Source organism: Canis aureus, chromosome 26, assembly GCF_053574225.1.
Source record: "Canis aureus isolate CA01 chromosome 26, VMU_Caureus_v.1.0, whole genome shotgun sequence".
In the NCBI taxonomy this organism is placed as follows: domain Eukaryota; kingdom Metazoa; phylum Chordata; class Mammalia; order Carnivora; family Canidae; genus Canis; species Canis aureus.
The window spans coordinates 22426722-22438101 of NC_135636.1; positions in this window are offsets into that span (position 1 = coordinate 22426722).

The following is an 11380-nucleotide window of genomic DNA, read 5'->3' on the forward strand; positions in this document are numbered from 1 at the left end:
ATGGAGATTTGGTAAAGGAGTAGGTGTTGAGTAAATTTTGCCATGAGCCTGAAAGTCTTACCCTAGAAATAGTTATACAAAAGGGTAAAAGCATATTCTACGTAATAGCCCAGAGATTTGGCTATAAATACTGTATTAAGGTTTCAAAATTTAACAATTACATCACTCTGGCATCAGTGCCCATACATAATTACCAAAGGGGAAATACAAGCTCTTGACTAAGTCATCTACCTACAGACAGGGCTGAAAGAATTATGGACAGCATCTAAAAATTGCTTGGATACAGCATGTAACTGAGAGTCAAAGACAGGTGAGGGGAGATCCCTGGGTGGCTCAGCGGTTCAGCGCCTGCCTTTGGCCCAGGGCGTGATCCTGGAGACTTGGGATCGAGTCCCACGTCGGGTTCCCGGCATGGAGCCTGCTTCTCCCTCTGCCTGTGTCTCTGCCTCTCTCTCTCTCTCTGTCTATCATGAATAAATAAATAAAATGTTAAAAAAAAAAGACAGGTGAGGTTTTTTGATTATTCTGTTTCTTGGTATCCACATTTCCATTTCCTTATAAATAAAGGAATCATACTGAGGTATGGCCAGAATGGGGAGGAATTCTCAATGGCATCAGATCTTACTGCAAAGGAAAAGTCACCATTGGATTATCAAGAGTAATCTCCAAAGACCTGCTGTAGTATCCAAGGTTAGTCTTCCATAGAGAGCTAGGTGTCTAACTGCAACATCTAAGGAAAGGAAATGAAAATAGACTTTAAGTTTTAGAAGGAAATTTGCCTGACCAGTGGTATGGGTCCGTGGAGATGGGAGGGATCCATGAAGTGGGGGAACCTAGTCTTGATTCCTGAAATCATCTGATGATCTGAGAGGTGGTTGCATATATGAGCTAAAAAGAAAAAAGCAAATTAGAATTGCAGATTTGGCTCACAAACAAGGGCAGAAAGACCCAGGAGGGAGATAATGGATGCTGTGTTAATAAGGCAGGTGGAATTTTGGCTTAAGTTTGTAAAATCAAACATAATATTCTTGTTTTTACCCTGAATTTGTGGAGCAGTTCTTATTGATCAATTTATTTCAGTTGGTCCTCTTGGCTATTGGCTATTGATTTTTTAAAATCTCTGAATTCCTTTCCTTCTAAGTATGATTATTCAATTTAGGGTTATGTGGAAAAACACCCCTAAGCATATGCTCCTAAATGTATAAGTTTGCATAGAATTTCAAGGGGTTTTAAGAATGCCTAAAAGATTTCTAGCCACTTGAATTAAGACCATTTTCTCTAGGAGGCAGACAAGATTAATATTATTTGTGCCTTATCAGTGAAGAAATGGAAACCACAGTGGACAAATGACCTGTCCTCGGTCACTCAGTAATCTAGAGTCAGAGTAGAACTAGAACCTGGATTTCCTGATTCTCTGTCACCACAGCACCCCTTAGAATACAATCAGCATCTTTCCAGCAAAAGGCACCAGGAGTATATGTCTTTGCCAGGACACACTGTTGTAATGTGAGAAGTGCTTCTGGTCCAGATTTTTGATGAGGGAGCTGAGGCTGGAGGAGGCTGCATTGCATTCTGCTTAATTTCTTCATCAATAACCTTGATAGACTTGCCAGTCCTTGCAAACACTGAGAAATTGGCTTGTCTTCGAATTTTTCATTGCATTACTATGCTCCTAATCAATATGTGAATCTCTACAGTCCTCTTGCCCTTGGAGAAGGATGCATCAGAAGAAATTTGTATTCTTAGTGCCACCTTGCAGTTATTTTCTGGGAGAGAGGTTGAGAGCTAGGACTTGCCAGAAGACAGGAGACACTTGAATTGTGGTTGTTCTCGTGCATTTTTGTTATGTATATCCCTATCACAACACAATTGGCCTTTCTGTTTAAATCAGGCAGGAGTGTCCTGGGAGTACGTTTGCATAGGTGTACAGTTTACCTTTGAAGGTCTTTTGCCTCCTGCTTTGACATCCTACTACCTTCTGGAGCTCTTGCCCTCTTCCCAACACCGGTCTTGGTCGTACTCTCTTAATTGTTAAGTGACAGCTGTGTTGGTGTTAATAATGGATTACAGCTTCTTGTGTTTCATCTCATAGGGGTCCTTACATTTTAATAAAGAGCTCAGGGAAAACATCAGTAATGATGCTCTATTAACAGGCTACACTGCAGGATCCATAGAGATACTGTAGCATTAGGGTATCCTTTAATAACATCATGTAGGGAACCATCCTCCTTTCCTTCCATGCATAAGAAAGACCGTGTGATAAATGTTATAGTGGCTTGCTTGGCCTCTGTTACAACCCCTCCTATCATACAAAGGCCAGAAAGTCAGAAACTATAATCTCTACACTATCTTAGAGGTCCAGCTATGGTCAGCCTCCATCAATCAGATAAACTTGTACAAAACTTTGAATTGGAACTTGGGAAGAGAGAACTTGGAGAGTCTTTTTTCTGGTGGGGACTGTGGCATAATTTTGAGATCCTGCAGCAGTGATGATAACTTTCCCAGTGTGTTCATTCAGTGAGTAATGGGAAGAATGTTTCCTGATCTATCAGTTGCCATAATAGGCCTAAGTGGTTCTGCAGTTGCAACTCCTGGATGCTTAGTCTAGAGCCTTTTCCCTTGGTTTTTCCAACAAATTTGGGAAGCACCTAATTTCCTCGATCATATTCCTTTCTGGTGACACCAACTAAAATTAATGCTGTTGCATGCAACCAAACCCAGATCAGTACCAGAAATGACTACAGGCAAAACGTTTTCAAGGCAGTAGGAATCTGGGTTTGACCATCTGACCTGGTTGGACCTGAAGACAATGAGGACCCAGGTGCACATTTTTCAGTCGACGTCCAAACGTTTTTTTGTTATAAATTTGAATAGGATAAATAAAATAAAGGGATATAATTTCTAGCATATTATAAATACTGTATTAAGGTTTCAAAATTTAACAATTACATCACTCTGTTAAACATTTCCAGTGAAATCTAGCTATTGTGGTGATTTATTACCCTCAATTATCCACTTTTAAAAGTACACACTCTTCCTTAGGAGAAATTTTACAATATTTACATTTTCTTCATTCTTGGTTCAAGTTGTATTTCTGTTTCACATCTCCTATAAATTATATCTTAATAGGATGTATTTTATGCTCAAATATCTTTTATTGCTAGCCCTAATGCACTTCTCTGCCAAAAAATAAGTTTATAAAATGAAGTTTTAATTTTTTTGTGTGTGTGCTGTGGTCATAGAAGTCCTCAAGTTTAGGAATTTCCTTATGAACTATTACAATTATGAGCAGTATATAACTAATCAAAACAACATAAAGGTATTACACATTAAATAGGTAATTATTTAACATATAAGTAAGATACTAATAGAAACTGCTCTCAATTAGATGGATGCAGTTAGTTTTTTCCATCTGAATTATATTCACATAAATGAATGTTATTTTTTACTAGAGTGAGAGTTTCAACATCAAGTTTGCTCTTATTTTTCATTTTTACATACGTAAGCAGTGAAAAACTTTGTTCATACCAACAGGTCAATGGGAATGTAAAGTTTTGTCATAACAATTCAATTCTTTGAACTTCTCAAAATAGGTCTTAAAATTATTTTAATGATCATTGAAAAATTCTAATGGTCTTCCTTCAATTTTTTAAAACAAAAAGTGGAAACCTCCTAATTTTTAAAGAGAATTGTTGCCTAGTCATCAGATTCATCCACTTTCTCAATTTCTGGGAAATATACCAAGAAAGCTTTATGAAAACCTATAAATGGCCATTAATTATAGCATTTGTCTTTCACTTTAAAAAATATATTTAACCTCATAATTCAGAAAGGTTTAGGAGTATAAAAAATATTCTTGATTTCAATACACATTTATTAATACATTTTAAAGGTAAAAATACCTTTATCTTAACCATGTGATTTAAATATCTTTTATCAAAATTGTAGAGCTGAAGATTAAGCTCATTCAGTTTATGGGAAATGCCTGCCATATATCCAAATTGGCAAAGCCGGTGCTCATGGTCAAGTTAATGAGCCAAGTCATATCTAATTTCTGCCAGAAAGACTCTGACTTATTTTTCAATTCAAATAAGCATGTTATAATGCATTCCTATGATAGCTATTTAACTTCTAAATTCTATATCTGAGATAAAAAGAAAGGTATGATAAAGGATGGAGCCTTACTGAGCTTGCCGCCTCAGTGATATGTCTCCCCCTTCAATAACTCTTACTTACAGTCTTTTTGTTTTGTTTTCATGGCAGTTTCCTTAAGGATTGACACATCTTTCACAAAGAGTCAGACAATATGAGTGATGAGATCTTATAACACTTTTGCCCCCTCTACAATATATGAAAGCACCTCGGCAGAGGCCAAATACCTGCTTCTAATGCCACAGTCAGCCCTTACATTCTGACTGGTCATTCAGAATGACCTTACATTCTGTTCTGTTCTCAAGTAACCCCTCCACTGTTCACTCCAATCCTTGCATGAATCTACTAAATGCTGAGATAGATATATACACAAGACAAGATGACTATCATTCTTTTCTTAAAGTTTTTTTTCTTAAAGTTTTCATTTTAATTCCAGTATAGTTAACATAGTGTTATATTAGTTTCAGGTTTATGATATAGTGACTCAATAATTCCAGACATCAGCCAGTGCTCATCACTTTGACAAGTGCACTCCTTAATTCTCTTCACCTATTTAACCCATTTCTCCATCTGTCGCTGGTAACCATCAGTATATTCTTGATAGTTAAGAGTTTATTTCTTGTTTTGTCTCTCTCATTTTTCCCTTTGCTTATTGGTTTTGTTTCTTAAATTCCACATATGAGAAAAATCATATGGTATTTGCCTTTCTTTGACTTATTTAGTTAGCATTATACTCTGGAGCTCCATCTATGTCATTGCAAAAGGCAGGATTTCATTCTTTTTTATGTCTGAATAATATTTCATTGTATATACATACCACATCTTTTTTTATCCATTCATCAATCAGTGGACATTTGGGCTGCTTCCATATCTTGGCTGTTGTAAAAAATGCTGCTATAAATATAGGAGTGCATGTATCCCTTTCCCTTTGAATTAATGTTTTTGTATTCTCTGTGTAGATATACAAAAGTGGACCCCTGGTAGTTCTATTTTAAACTTTTTGAGGAAACTCTATGCTGTTTTCCAGAGTGGCTACCCCAGTTTGCATCCCCACCAACAATGCAAGAGAGTTCCTTTTCTCCATATCCTCACCAACACCTGTTTCTTGTGTTGTTGATTTTAACCATTCTGACAGATGTGAGGTGATATTGCATTGTAGTTTTGATTTGCATTTCCCTTATGATGAATGATATTGAGCATCTTTTCATGTGTCTGTTTGCCATCTGTATGTCTTCTTTGGAGAAATGCCTGTTCATGTCTTCTGCCCAATTTTTAATTGGATTATTTGATTTTGGGGTGTTGAGTTTTATAAGTTCTTTATGTATTTTGATACTGGCCCTTTATTGGATATGTCATTTGCAAATATCTTCTCCCATTCCACAGGTTGTCTTTAGTTTTGTTGATTGTTTAAGAATTATCACACTTGATATGTCTTGGATTAAGGAAGCTTCCTGATACAAATATTTGGAATTGTACCTTTGATTGATGCCATGGAAAGGTCTAGGTCTTGAGCCAGTGCACCATATGTAGATGAAATGTTATGATTCTCTTTTGAAAAGTGGTTGAAGGTCAGTTTTATTTTTTTACTTTTGTTTTTTACAGATTTTATTTATTTATTTATTCATGAGAGACACACAGAGAGAGGCAGAGACATAGGCAGGGGGAGAAGCAGGCTTCCTTTGGATAGCCCAATGCAGGACTGGATCCGGGGACCCTGGGATCACACCCTGATCTGAAGGCAGACACTCAACCACTAAGCCACCCAGGCATCCCTGAAGGTCAGTTTTAAAAGAGAAGGTAGAAATGAAAGAAAAAAAAAACTGGCATGACATTCTGACCTCAGGTAGATCAATTTTAGGAAAGTACATATGGAAAATAGGATGTAGCAATTGTTTCCTTTAAAACCGTAGACAAGGTTTAGAAAGACTTGTATCTTAGAAAGACTTGTGAACATTTCCTGGTTTAAAAAATGTGGAGAGAGAGGGAATTCTATTGTCTGCAGATGGAATTTGACCAAATGGTAGTACGTGGAAACTTCACCTGCAATACCATCAATGCTACCAGGCATTTTCAGAGGACATAGAAGACTGATCAGGATACGAACAAGGAGAGGAAGAATATTTGCTGGATCTGCTCCTATCTTCCAGTCTGAGAACTCTGCACCTTGACACTTCACATCCCTGTTGTCTCCATCCCGGACATCCTAGAGGTTAATGGTTTTATGAACATTACTGATCCTGCTGGGGTGACCTTACATTCTGTTCTGTTCTCAAGTAACCCCTCCACTGCTCACTCCAATCCTTGCATGAATCTACTAAATGCTGAATAAATAAAATATTTAGAATCAGGGAATGTTAAAACTGAATAAAACATGAGCCATCATCTAATCCAATGATCTTGGTGTGCAGATGAGAAAACCGAGGTGCTGGATGGGGAAGCAATTTGTCAGAGGCCACAGTACTAATTGAGGTTAGTTGACCTGTCATGATTCTGCTCAGACTCAATGTCTCTAACATTGTACTTCTTAAAGTTTCCAAACTTACAAGTGTCTCTGTAAAACAGCAAGTATACCAACTACAGATAGATATCCTGTTCTGATACAGTATCTTGAAAATAATAGTGAAATCCCTTGTCCAGAAGTTATAGCCATGGGATTCTTAGCCCCATCGTGGTTCAGGACAGAATGTAGGGTGTAAAAGGAGGAGTAATTAGGGTCAAAAACTGGGTAGATGGCTGCCTACAGCCTTCCATCCATCTCCAAATAGGACAGAAAAATATTGAATTGAATCCACAGATAACAATGACTCTTACTTGGTGCACCAGATGTGATCCAGAAACTTTGCATCCTGGGTTTTAGGAGTCATAATACTTCAAGTAAGAGTTGGTACTAGTCATTTAGAATAATGTTACAATAGTTCTTTCTTCAAAGTGAAAGACTGTGGATGGTGGTCCGTGGTGGCTGAGGTTGGACCTGGGGGAAAGTAAACAAGTACTCCATTCAAATAATAAAAGTAGGGCCCGGTTACAGAAAAAAAGATAAGCCACTGTCATGAAGACAGTTCAGCAAAGCTGTACATTCAGAAGATCCAGATGTGAAAACTCACTGACCTTATGATCAGCTGTGCAACTGGATCGATGGCAAAACAAAACAAAACAAAACCCCTCAATTCTCCACTCCTCCCTATATTCTCACCCTTTGCAATGTGAGGAGGAATCTATTTTCCTACCCCTTGAATCTGAGCTGGCCTTGCAAAATGCTGTGTGCCAAAGGATGGGGCATAACTGTGATGTCGTGCCAGGTCTAACCCACAGCTCAAGAGGACTCACATACCTCAGGTCCTCTCTCGGAGTCCCATCTGACTGCCACACGAACAAGCTTAAGCTGGCCTACAGGAGCAGAGTCAGCTCACTTATCCCCTGAAGTCCCAGGAGTGTGAAAGAGCCCAGCGAAGACCAGCAAATCTGATGTGCAGTCAGAGTACAGATGTTGGAGAAAGCCTAGCCAAAGCCAGAACCATCCTGCTGAACCCTGCCTAAATTGCTGATCCACAGAATCATGAGCCAACTAAATGGTTATTATTTTAATCCACTAGGTTTGTGGTGATTCGTTACACAGGGATACTTAATACAGTGATCCTGGGAAAGTTATCAAGCCACTCTGTGTGTCAGCTTCCCCTGTGTAAAACACAGATGATGATAGTACCTGGCTCATAAAGTTATGGTAAGGATCTAATGAATTAGTGCCTACAAATACTTAAAATGCCACATGGTAACTACTTTGTGCTCAATAAATATTTTCATTACTGTTATTCCTAGAATTGAGGCATGAGGAGGGTTGCAGGTGATTGTGTAGAGACACAAGGGGACCCTTAAAATCCTCCCAAGTGCATGATTCCAAAAACTAGCAGAGGAGTGGCCACTGAATGCATCTATGGAGAACAGGAGCTGAGGAGGAAGCCAGCCTGGCTTTGCAATGAGGAACTACCCCTTTATTTATGAGGTTTGCAAATATGGGTTTCTGCATTTCAAGTTTTCTGAAAACTGGACTTGTCCGTATTAACTATTATTTATATGTTCTCAATATAGAAAGCCAGGCAAAGCTGTTCTTTTGTGAGGATTTTAAGAACCCCGGCCCCGTATGAGGCAGTAAAAGCATATTTTAAAAAGGAATCTGAAGGCCGTTTAGGTACTAATTGTGCTTGAACTATTTTTAATAAACCATTTTTGTTCAGCTTATAATTTCCCATTTGCTGATAGCTCTAACAGGTAAAATGAAGTACAATTCATCTTGCTAGACTAAAATATCCATCTAGCACGGAATGGATTTTAATCCAAAGCAAGAAATTAATTTTCATAGCCTAGTAATTACCAAGCAGGGATGGGATTTCATAAAAATTGCTGTTGGATAGAATCATGCATGGCTCCATCCAATTTTAAAATTCTTATTGGACTTAGCCTCTGATTTATGGGTCAACTGTAAAAGGCTGCAGCAGAATTTGGTGCCAGCCCTTGTCCAAGTGAAATCTTACTCTCCATTTAGGTAATTAATAGAAGCCACTACAACTTAGATCTGGTTAGGCTTCTTTGTCATCAATTGCTTCCAGGGAATGAAATGAGATTTTTGATTGGGGAACTTGAAGCAGACCCAGCAACCTCAACTTTCTGATTGTAAGGCGCAGTTTTTAAAGCTTCAATCAATTGAATTTGACAAATAAGATTCATATCTAATGCTACAGAGGTGTTGAGGTCAGCAAGGTAGCCAGGGTTGGCAACAGATCCAGAAGAATCACAATGTAGTTCCTGACAACTGGATTCCTGCACGCACTGGTTTACTTATTTATTTTTTTGAGCATCCTGTTACATGGCCATGTTGTATACTTCCTGTTTAGATGAGGCCAACTCAAACGGGGCATCTATGTCTTTTCTATTAGATCAGTTATTCTGAAGTTTTTAGTAGTCCTAAAGCTTTTATTCTGTGAAAGATTCACTAAGGGGTTTTTCAAAAGTACATATTACTGGTTGCATGTTTGATTTGATAGGTCTGGGGTGGGGATGTAGAACTGAAATTTTTAACAGGCTTCCCAGGTGATTTTGATGATATACTCCATGAGCTGCTCTTTCAAGATATTATTCTAGGCACGGATTTCTTAAAATTCTGTCTCAAAGGAAAGGAGGATTTGTATTCCCCGTGGTGCTAGAGTTTAAACTCAACCATAACTTACGTTGTAGACAATTGGGGATGTATTAGTGCACAGATGAATGATGGTTCTTTGAGATAGTAATAAAATTGATAACTTTCATTAGCAAGAATAATCAAGAAAAGTAAAAGAGATGGCACAAATACCAATATTAGGATTTTAAAAAGGATATTACTAAAGATCTAACACACATCATATATTAATCTTACTTTTTCATTTTCTGATATTTTGACATCTGGGGCCTTGTTGGTCCTAGAGAGACTGCCTGTCCAAGAACTAGCCAATTCCTGGGACTCTCCTGAAAGTTCACCTTTTATATACAAATAAATCCTGAGTGGGAAAAATTAGAGAGGGAGACAAACCATGAGAGATTCCTAACTCTGGGAAACAAATAAATGGTTGCAGAAGGGGAGGTGGGCGGGGGGTTGGGGTAACTGGGTGATGGGCATTGAGGAGGGCACTTGATGGGATGAGCACTGGGTGTTATACTATATGTTGGCAAATCAAACTTCAATAAAAACAAAAAAAATCAATCCAATGCCTATACCTCTCAACACCTTACTGAGCTCTCACATGTCAAATCATTATCACCCCAGAGTCAGGTATCAGACAATTGGGGGCAGTCCCTAAACCCTGGAGCTCACTGAAATTACTCAAACTGGCCAACTCTACACCTACTTAGCCTGCTTACCCTAGTTTGCCCATTCCTCCCTGTGAAACCACAATAAGGGCTCTTGTCTGTATTTTGCACTCCCTCCCTCTGCTTCCTTATTGACCTTGATGTTTCTTCACATAGCTCTGCATGGTGTGTGCTCTGCCTCCTGCTTCTAGGCAACTATGAATCAAACTGCTGCCTTCATCAGTGTTGTTTTCAGGACTGCATGTATCATCACACTCAATTAAAACCAACCCTAGTTACATTTCTAAAACATGTCAAAAATATAATAAGGGGATATAAAAAACAAATTTATGCTATTAAGTATGAAAATTGATGAAAAGGATGAATTGTGAAAAAACACGATTTATGGATGCAAGAAGAAATAAAAAATCTCAATATCCTATATCAAATTAAAGATGTTGACCTGGAAACAAACTGAGGGTTGCTGAAGGGGAGGGGGTTTGGGGGATGGGTAACTGGGTGACGGGCATTAAGGAGGGCACATGATGTGATGAGCAGTGGGTGTTATACGCAACTGATGAATTATTGAAAACTACATCTGGAGCTAATGGTGTACTATATGTTGGCAAATTGAATTTAAATTAAAAAAATATAAAAAAGTTAGGAATGGGTAGCTAAAAAATCTTCCCATAAAAAACTCCAGGTGCAAAAACTCCAATTTATTTTTTTACCTTTAAAAAAATTTTTTAACTGAGCTACAGAATTATACTTTGAGATGACTTTTACTTAATTTTCCAGTACCATTATATGACTTAGTTATACTGATGAAAAGAAAGCATTAAAGCAAAACTGTACTGTGAATTAAGAATTAGTGAAAATAATACATTATTAACTTCATATTTTGTTATATCAGAGACCTAAGAACAGTCAATTAATTAACTCTTAAAAATTTACACAGATTTAGATGAATTTTTTCACTCCTCATTGGATTAGTAAAATACACTCTCAATATCCCCATGTAAGAAAATATCTCCACTTGGGTCCATAAATTAATTCTTCAGTAAAAAAGAGATGCTTGGTTTAGATACATTTGAAATTATTCATCTCATTTTAAATGCTCATTTAATGTTTTAATAGACTTCATTTTTAAAAGCAGTTTTAGCTTTACGTCCATTTTGACAGACTTGAAAGTACAGATGTACATATCGTACACCTCCTACCCCAGTGCACACACAGCCTCTCCTATTTTAAGCATCCCATACCAGAGTGGTACATTTATCACAACCCATGAGGCTTCACTGACACATCATTATCACTCAAGGTGCATAGTTTACATTAACGTTCACTCTGATACATTCTATAGGTTTTGACAAATGTGGAATGGCAAGCATTCACCATGAGGGTATCATAC